Consider the following 10466-nt stretch of genomic DNA (forward strand, 5'->3'; position numbering starts at 1 on the left):
AATAGTTTAAGCAAATTAAAATGAAAAAGTTAAAAAAATCCCTTTTTATATTGTAAGAAAAACAAAAAGTTAATATTAATCATATCAAAATCAAAAATAACAATACATTTTAGTTGCTTGTTTTTTACTATTTAACTTTCTTGCAGAGTTCACTAATGTTTTGGTTTGTTTTTTTTGTTGTTTGTTTTTTATACATTATTATAACCTACATCAGTATCTTTTCATGTTATCACAAAAAGATAAAAACTGTTATGAAGAAAGCAAAGCGTCTATGAGTCTACTCTGTTGTTGATCTGAATCCCTCGATACGTGTCATATGCTCCTGATTGGTGTTTTGGCCCAGGGAGCTGCATGCTAGACTCTGTCTGTGTTTTATCACATCACATGCTCTTACTGGACCCAGCAACCTGACTTCAACCAGCCGGGTAATGGGGGGATCATCTAAACAGCGCACATGGCTTCAGATTAGCACCCTTTGACACCTGCTCTCCTCACACCTTGGACATATAATCTCCCTTGATTTTATTTTGAACCCATTCTCTCTTACTAATTATGTCTTCCAGATGTCTTCCGCGTTGCTAAGTGCATCCAGGGGATCTTGCAAAGTTAGTTTTCCTCTTGCTTTTCTTTTATGTCACAATAATCTCCAATAAACCAGATATTTAAACAATGACACGTTTTCGTGTTCTTCAGCCCATGGACTGTGACTGACTTTCTCCTGTCCTCTGCTTCTACACTATTGGCATGGATGGCTCCTTCACCACTGCTCTGTCAGGTCTGATCAAGTCATCAAGAATCCCTGCTTTGCACCTACAGGACTTTGCTGAGGGTAACCCCGACCGACTTCCAAAAAGGAGACAGCGGTAGAGGAAAGCAAGCTAAAGCTGGCCTGACATCCTCAGCTGCAGTGAACCTTCACCCCCCTCTTATTTTGTCTAATAACTCGTGTCTCATATGCCCACTTCACTGCTATGCTATCACATAATGCTATATCAATGTATCAATAATTGACTTGTCTCTTTAAATGTTAGTCTATTGAAAACTCAATCTGAAGAACATATTCTTCCTTATCAAGTTACCTTAACCCCACCTCTTCTTCATCACTATCAACCAGGCTACTCAACCTACCCACCTGGAGTCTTCCTCCACATCACTGACTCTGTGCCATTTAGGTTTAGATCCCGCCTTTCAGACAGGCGGCAGTTCATCTAAGTAAATAATTGCGCCTCCTCCTGACCAACTCCATCCCACGGCGTTTCCCAGGGTTGTGTGCTCGGACCCCTACTTTTCCTGCCCTACTTTCTTCCCGCTGGCCTCATCTTTCATCTGTGCTTCCATTTCTGATAAACCAGATGAGAATACCTACATCTACACCAAATCAATAATATTTTCAATGGGACTTGCTCTGTTTCCTCAAAACAGATCAGAATAATCAGTGACTAACCTTTCACTGGTACGTCTGCTATGGCCACCATCTAGTAGTTTTAAAATAAAATAAAATTACTAGATTAAATTAGAAAAACAAATTATGTATCTCATTGATATGTTATCATAGACTGTTCCAATCATTGAATCAATCAATCAAGTTGATTTGTGTAGCACATTTCAGCAACTTGGAAGTTCATAGTGCATAGTGATTCTTGAGAATAGGGACAAATCAGGTCTTATGAGCTCAGGTCTTATGGATAAAGCACAAAATTTGAATAAAATATACACAAAATATATTTTTTTCAAATATCTGATTAAACTAACCTGGGTCATGTGAGCACAACAATGTATATTTTCCTGATGTTTGCTGAATATTTTTTTATTTTAAACATTGTAGTAGGTGGCTGGTGTCTTTAAAATCCCTTGTCCATGAGCAGAACTCAATACATTATAATAGTTTAAAACAATTAAAGAAATACTAAAATTATATATTATGAAAATTAAATATAAGAAGTAATATAAATAATTATAAAAGTATCAATAAATTTAATTAAAAATCATTTTATATACTTTCCAACTCCATTGAAATCTGTCCCTAGTTTTTGTCAACACCATCAGACATAAAAAAGAATGTAAAAAACAAAAATCAGGCATTATTGGGGGGCACCAGAACTTCTAAGGACCCCATGACCACTTCCCTTCACTTCCTTTGCTAGGAGGGCTAGTTAGCTCTGGTTAGCTTATGTTATTCTTTAGTTTTTTCTTCTGTTTTATTCCTAAGTTGCTCGTCACAACCATGATGTGTCAACTCCATAACTGACAATTTACAAAACTTTAAATTTTGTGAAATTAAAGCTTAATTTGGTAAAATGTAAAGATTTCATGGACCTGATGAGGCACAATATGGCCTCCTTCAGAATAGCATCATATAAATTGAGGTAGTTTGGTATTTTGTCAACTCCATCAGATGTCAATTCCATCAGTGTTTTTGTGACTTTTTCAGTGAAATTGTTGACAAATCTCACTTAAATGTGCAATTAATTCATTTTAATGTATTTTACATAAATTGCATTACTTCACATGTATCAAGATTTTCTTTTTACTCACTGTTTGTCACCACCTTCAGTTCTGTGACAACTCCGTCATGCACTGTCAACTCCATCAGATTGACTTTTTGTTGTTTTTTGTTTTAAATATTTCTTTTGTTTCTTGAGAAGCATTTGTGTGTAAAACTGAGTAAAAATATCACTAATAGGGTATTTTAAAAATAATTTTATATTTATTTTTGTTAGATGGTGATGACAAATTTCTGGGTCAGGTCCATTAAAAATGTAATTTAAAAAAAAAAATTGCAACTGGGAGCCTGCATCTTAGCATCTTTACATTTCTAAAACATTATTTGTCATATTTGCATACATAAAGTTGAGAAATAACAAAAAAAAATTGGGGAACATTAAAACCCATTTTGTTGGGTAAAATATAATGTCTGTGATTCTCAAGAATCACAGACATTATATTTTGTCAAGCAACATAATCAAATTCATCAGTACACATTAAATATGTTGGTCCATTTATTATGGTTGAAAAGCAACTCTCGGTCTAGTTACAGCATAATGTTTTATGACATTTTTGATATTTTGTGGTAAAAGCATGACGTAGTCAAGACAAGCACACTGCTCTGTGAGTAAAAAGATAAAGAAAACTAGACCAATGTAAGTTTGAAAATCGATTCAAGCTTCAACTTAAAGGCTAGTGGTAAGTCAGTGTTTGTTTTCCTCTTGTTCAATAGGAGAGTAAAAACAGTCACAAAGTTTATACAGAATTAGGTGAATAAAGCAAAGTGTACAGAGGAAGCAAAGATGATTATGCAAACAGAGCTGGGTGGATCAGGGCTTGTTCTGACTTGGTCAGAAAATCCTCTTGGATTGTCTTTTTGTGTCTTTTCCTTGTTTTCCGTCAATGTTTTATGAGTTAAGATTAGGAACTGGAAAAAGATAAGTAGGCCAAACCAGAAATATTGGAGTATATTGTTTTTATTTAATGGGAATCTAATAAAATAATAAATACTCCTCCTAGAGCTATGTCCTGTTCTACATTACCTACTCAGCATTATTTAAGAAAAAAACAAAAAAAAAAAAAAGACTAAGACTTATTGTAGATTTATAGTTCAACACATTAATCCTTATTTAATGAATCATTTAAGAATTATGGTAAAAGATTTCTGAACTTTTTTTTGGCTCTAGTGGTCTTTATTTGATAGTTAATTGACAGGAAAGTGGGCAATGAGAGAAGGGGGAAGACATGCAGCAAAGGTTGCCAAGGCTGGGAATTGAACCCATGACAGCTGAGTTGAAGACCAAGGCCTCCATATGTGGGCTGTGCCCAACCCATGCGCCACCACAGCACACCCCAGATTTCTGAACTTTCAAATTAGAAAAATAAGATGACTTTTGAAATGTATTGACAGATCCAGTCCAACATAGCAATGTTTAAAAACACTGGCATCTTTTGGTTTTGGGACATCATCTGCATAATAACAAGTTCATATCACCAAAACAAAAAGATTTTGAAGCCAGAATAAAACTAAATCATCTTAATTTTCTTATTTTACATGTTTTTGCCAAATAAATCATTCTGGAGTGGAGATTGAGCAAAAGAAATGCACAGAAAAAGAAGTAAACAAACTGCTTTCCACTGTGTATCTGATCAGCAGGGGAAATGCTTAAAGAACCCAATAACTTTCCAGTTCAGTGAATGCATAAACATAAAAAAACAACCAACCCTGAGCTTCTCTAACAAACTGAATCAGCCTATAAAACTGTTATTGGGCTGGCCCAGTCTGTTGTTCTCCATGACACTGCAGCGTTTTTGTTTTTTGTTGTTTTTTATTACCAGATCCTGCAGGCTGGACTTTTGTTTTACAAAAACACAACTCTGCAGTTAAACACCTCCTGTGGTCAGAGATATAAATGATCACATTAGAGATATTAGTGTTATTTTTGCACCAGAATATGTTCCCCAAAAGCTAAGTATTAATGTCGGCAGCACAGGAACCTGCCAGAGATCCCCAGACTCCCAGGGACTGTTCCAATAAACCCCACCTCCACTGATGATTATATCCAACTGCTTCATTACTTTAATCTGACTCTCTAATCAGCAAGTAAAATTACCAACATTTACATTAACAGCTCACTGGTTGTGTGTGTGTGTGTATGCGTGTGCACGTGCATGTGTGGCTGTGCGCGTGTGCGTGTGTGTGTCTGTGTGTGTGTGTGCGTGCGTGCATGTGTGTGCGTGAGAGAGAGACTTCAATGTGCAACTTGACTGGCAATTTAACACATGCATGTTTTTTGATGTAAACCACATGATTGTAGCTCTGGTTTCAGGTTGCTGTCCTTCTGGAAGGTGAACCTCCTTCTAGCTTCAAAGTCTTTTTTCCCAGTCTTGATGTGTTTTCTTCCAGGACTACCCTGTATTTAGCTCCATCCATCTTCCATCAGAAAAACACCCCCACAGTATGATGTCACCATTACCATGCTTTGCGGTGGAAGTGTTGTGTTCAGGGTGAGGTGCGAAATAGGTTTTCTNTGGGAGGCACTTCAAAAACAAGGAGAACCAACTGGTTCACAGGAGGTGAAGAAAGTGCAATTACTGGACAGCCTAGATGATAAAATCACGAGAGACCTTCGCTTAACCTCTTACAGCTCTGCAGAAGATATTTTTCAAGTCCTTGAGAACCGCTATGGAAATCAGACAGCCATTGCGATTGAAATTGTGGAGGAGCTACAGAGAATTCCTGCAGTTAGAGGTCACCAGCCAAGAAGAATCGTGGAGTTGATTCAAGCTGTTGAAAAGGCTCTCAAGGATCTAAGTGACCTTGGAAATACTGGCGCCATCAAAAACCCACTGGTGACAAAGTCAGTTGAGACCAAGCTTCCTGAAGCTTTGAAGAAGGAGTGGCTCGTTTATGCAGCTGATAAAAGAAATGCTGTGGTACCAGAAAATCGGTTTGATCATCTCCTTGCATTTCTGAAGGATCAAGAAAATATTTATGAGCAACTAGAACAACTGAGAGAGGAGGAGTCAAGTAGACGAGAGACCCGAATGGAGCAAAGACACGCCAGAACTAAGTCAGTCAAAGCAGGTGATGACTTTGCAAGTTGTGTTGTCTGCGGTGATGGAAAGCACAGAAAAAGACTCTATTTCTGCAAACAATTCAGAACATTGACATTAACTGAGAAAAGAGCTGCTGTCAAGAAGGTGGGAGCATGCACCAAGTGTTTGGAAACACATGATGATAAATCATACTGCAAACCTGGGTTTTTGTGCAAAAATCAAAGCTGCAGAGGAAACGATCCACATCACTATTATTTATGCCCAAGTGCTAATGTTAAGAAAGGCAACACAGTTCAGAGGAGAACCCGAACCAGCTCAGAAGAAGACAAAAGTAGCAGAAAGTACACAGAAGATCAAGAAGAATTTCTTAAGAAATTGCCACCTGAGTTGGCCAAACATTGTAGAGATGTATTTTCAAATACTGCGTCTAGAGTCTTTAATACAACCCAGAATCAGTCAAATTCCCTGATGGATAGTAAAGTGCAGGAACTGCCAGTGTTAATGATGCTTCTTGAAGTAACTGCAAATGCTGGACAAAAGATCGGCACATTAATTGATTTGGCGTCAGATACAAATTACATAACACACAAGGCTGCAAATAAATTAAACCTCAGAAGTGAGGACATAACACTCATTGTCCATGGAGTTGGAGGGATGAAAGCTTGTGTGGAGACGAAACGTTACCTCCTGAAGATTCGTGTGAAAACCCCTAGAGGCACCTTTAAACCTTATCAGCTTGTTTGTTATGGACTTGACAGCATTGCAGACATTCATAAGCATGTTAAAGCAAAACAGCTACAGAGATTTTTTCCAGACGTACCATTGGATGAACTTGTAAGACCAAGAGAAATAAGCTTACTCATTAGCCACAGGGAAGGTCAGTTGACACCACAAAAAATTAGAGTCGTGGGGGACCTTGTACTGTGGGATGGCCCCTTAGGAAAAGTGGTCGGAGGAACTCATCCAGAACTGTTTGAGGAACTTATCATGACAGCTCATTCAACCAAAACCCATTTCGCAAGATCGATTAGGGCAGCTGCTGTGAAATATGAGGAATTCATTCATGAAATCCCACAAGGTCCATCTCTAAATCACCTGGTCTCCATCCAACTCAAGTCATCAAAGACTGCAACTACAAGCCGAAATTTCTTGGAGTGGTGGAGATGGGACAGTATTGGCACAGCTTGTGAACCTAAATGTGGAGGTTGCCGTTGTGGAAACTGTCAGCCAGGAGGAAAGGAAATGACGCTTGCTGAAGAAAGGGAGCTTGAAGTAGTGAAGGAAGGCCTCACCTACAATGAAGGAGACAGCCACACAGACGAACCTCACTGGCGTGCAAGGTACCCATGGTTAGAAGATCCAGCATCTCTACCAGACAACAGAAATGCAGTTGAAGCCACATTTTTTAGGACAGAAAAGCAGCTGGCTAAAGAACCTGCATGGAAAGCTGCTTACACTGAACAGGTGCATGACATGCTTCAACGTGGAGCTGCAATCAAATTATCTGAGGCAGAAATTGACAAATGGAACGGCCCAGTGTGGTATGTAAGCCACTTAATTGCTCCAAATCCACACTCGGTGACAACTCCTGTCAGACTTGTGTGGAATAGCAGTCAAAAATTTAAGGGGAAAAGTATGAATGACCTACTGATGAAAGGCCCAGATGTTCTGAACCAGATCCGTGCAGTCCTATTAAAGTTCCGAGAGGGAGCTTATGCTGCGTTAGGAGATATAAAGAAAATGTACAACTCTGTTTGGCTGGAGGAAAGAGAAGTTCACCTGCACAGATTTATTTGGCGTGATTCTGAGGATGAAAAAGTTGGAGATTATGCAATTACAAGAGTGAACATTGGAGACAAACCAGCAGGATGCATTGCACAGCTGGCAATGCGGGAAACTGCAAGTTTACCCTCATTTATTCATCTTGAAGAGGAGAGGCAAGTCCTTTTGAATAACAGTTATGTTGACGACATCCTGACGTCCCACAATGACCCAGACAGGTTAAAGGAAATCACAGAAAATGTGAAAAACATTCTCAAAGCTGGAGGCTTCAAACTCAAACCTTGGGTGTTTTCTGGGCAAAGTGGGAGGAAAGATTGCAACAAGCAGGATGAAGTGAAACCAAAGATCATGGTTCTACCAAACCAAATGCGGGAGGAGGACAATAAAGCACTCGGTCTGGGGTATATTGTAGAGGAGGATAAACTCCATGTCATGGTCAGTATAAATTTTTCAAAAAGAAAAAAAAAGATGCGACTTGGGCAAAACCTCCAGTTGGACCAAATTAGAAATCAAACACCAAACCCTTTGACAAGGCGAGAGCTCCTCAGTCAGGTGTCTGGTCTGTATGATCCAGTTGGCTTGGTAACTCCTGCAAAACAGAAAGGTGCAATCCTGGTGCGGAAAGCTTTCCAAGAGGCAAAGAATGTGAGTAACCAAGTAAAAGACACCTGGGATTTAGCACTCTCAAAAGATCTTAGAGAAGATGCAATAAAGCTTTTTGAAGAGTACACTCAGCTTAGTAAGATCCATTTTGACAGAGCATTAACTCCTTTTCAGAACAGCAGTGACTGTTTAGCAATTACATTTTCAGATGGAAGTGAGAATGCTTATGGAGCAGTGTTGTATCTGAGGTGGGGATCAGTTCAAGACCCAATCATCAGGCTGGTGGAATCCAAGGCTAAGCTAACTCCATTGGATCAAAAAGGTGAGGCTGTTAAAGCAGAGATATGTGGAGCAGTGTTCGCATCACGAGTAAAGAAGTACTTTGAGATGCACAGCCAAATCAAAATTGAGAGATGGTATCATCTCATTGATAGTCAAACAGTTCTTGGAGCAATTCAAAGAGAGAGCTATGGGTTTCAAACATTCTTTGCAAATAGAATTGGAGAGATTCAGAGCAACACAAGAATCCAAGATTGGTGGTGGATTCCTGGGGATCAAAACATTGCCGACATCATTACCCGAGGAGCCAGCCCTCAGGATCTTGATCTTGACTCTCAGTGGCAACAAGGCCCAGCATTTCTAAAATTTCCAGTTGAGAAGTGGCCAATTAAATCATCCAAACAACTTGTCACTGATGCAAAAGAAAGCATCACCAAGTTGCAAAAGAAGGCATTCATTGCTGTAACAACAAGGGCCGGGATAAAGGGGTCGGAGCTCAAACAAGAGCTGCCTCAAGATCAGATGGAGGTCCTGGCAAAGAAGCAGCGACCATCAATACCCATACAAAACCTTGTAGATGTTAACCGCTTTAGCAGTTTAACACGACTGGTCAAGACAATTGCCTGGGTTTGGAGAGCGGCAAAAAGATTCATCAGAAAAAAATTAAGCTGCAAGTAAGCCAAAGTGGGAGGCAGTCTGCTCAACAGGAGTAATCTCTGTAAGAGAAAGAGAAGATGTTCTCAAGGACATCTTCCTCACTGCTCAGATTGGTACCAACTTTCCCAACACGACCACAGATAGATTGGTGGTTTATCGAGAAAAGGAGTCCGGATTATTAGTCTGTGGTGGCAGAGTACAGATCTTCAGAGAAGATAAAGTTGCAGTTCCCATCATACCCCACGATGCCTGGGTATCAACATTGTTGGGCCGAGAATCTCACAATGCTGCACATGATGGAATCGCTGGAACCCTACTGAGAATGAGAAAAAAAGCTTGGGTTGTAAAAGGAAGAAGGATAGCTCAAAAGGTTGTTAACAGCTGTGTTATCTGCAGGAAAGCTCGAGCTCTGAGGTGTCAGCAGGTGATGGGTGATTTGCCACCTGAGAGAGCTGAGCCTGCTCCTCCTTTTAAATTCACGTCAGTCGATCTCTTCGGGCCTTATCATGTCAGAGATGACGTCAAAAAAAGGGTGACGATTAAGGTCTGGGGAGTCGTCTTTTGTTGTATGGCCAGCAGAGCTATTCACACTGAATTAGCAAACTCGCTTTCCACTGAAAGTTTTCTGATGGCTTATCAGAGATTTACTGCGATCAGAGGTCACCCACAAAAGATCTGGTCTGATGCAGGGACCAATTTTGTTGGAGCCAAACCAGTTTTGGAGGAACTGTACAGATACCTGAGCACCCAAAACAGATCAGATTTGGAAGAAGCAGCAGCAAAGAATGGGACTGAATGGGTGTGGAAAATCCTTCCCGCAGACTCACCTCACAGAAATGGAGCTGCTGAAGCTGCTGTTGGCATTGTGAAAAAAGCTTTCCAGAGTCTTGGTCAAGAATTTACACTGACTTTCAGTGAATTTCATACAATTCTGTACAACACTGCCAATCTTGCAAATGAGCGCCCAATTGATGCGAGAATACAAAGTCGAGAGGGTTGTAGTCAGTACATAACACCTAACAGTCTTTTGCTTGGACGAGCATCTCAGAGTGGTGATGTGAGAATGTTTGATTTTTCCAGCTATTCATTCAAACGACTTGGAGCTATGCAAAATGAGGTCACCAAGTTCTGGAAAAGTTGGAGGCAACTGGCTGGTCCTAACCTTTTTGTGAGGAGCAAGTGGCACACTTCTCAGAGAAATGTGGCTGTTGGGGACATCGTCTGGTTGTGTGACCAAAATGCACTTAGAGGGCAGTTTATGCTGGGCAAAGTTGTAAGTGCAAGTCCTGACAAGAAGGGTGTTGTGAGGGACGTAAATGTCCAGGTTGTCCCAAGTTATTGCACCCCTATAACAAGACATGTCAAGCAAAGACCAACTCATCCACCAAAGAAAGACAAAATCAAGACCACCATTCTTCACAGGGATGTTAGGAGGCTCATTGTCTTAATACCTGTAGAGGAACAAATGGAAAGTCAAACCAAAGAGTAAAAAACTCCAGATGTACCAAGATGACAATGGGCTGCGATCTTCCCATTGATTAATGGAAAGATCGAGTGGGAGGTGTGAAGTCAAATCAGAAAGAAGAAGAAAAAAAAAAAAA

The sequence above is a fragment of the Poecilia formosa genome, unplaced genomic scaffold (assembly GCF_000485575.1).
Source record: "Poecilia formosa unplaced genomic scaffold, Poecilia_formosa-5.1.2 Scaffold464, whole genome shotgun sequence".
Classification (NCBI taxonomy): Eukaryota; Metazoa; Chordata; class Actinopteri; order Cyprinodontiformes; family Poeciliidae; genus Poecilia; species Poecilia formosa.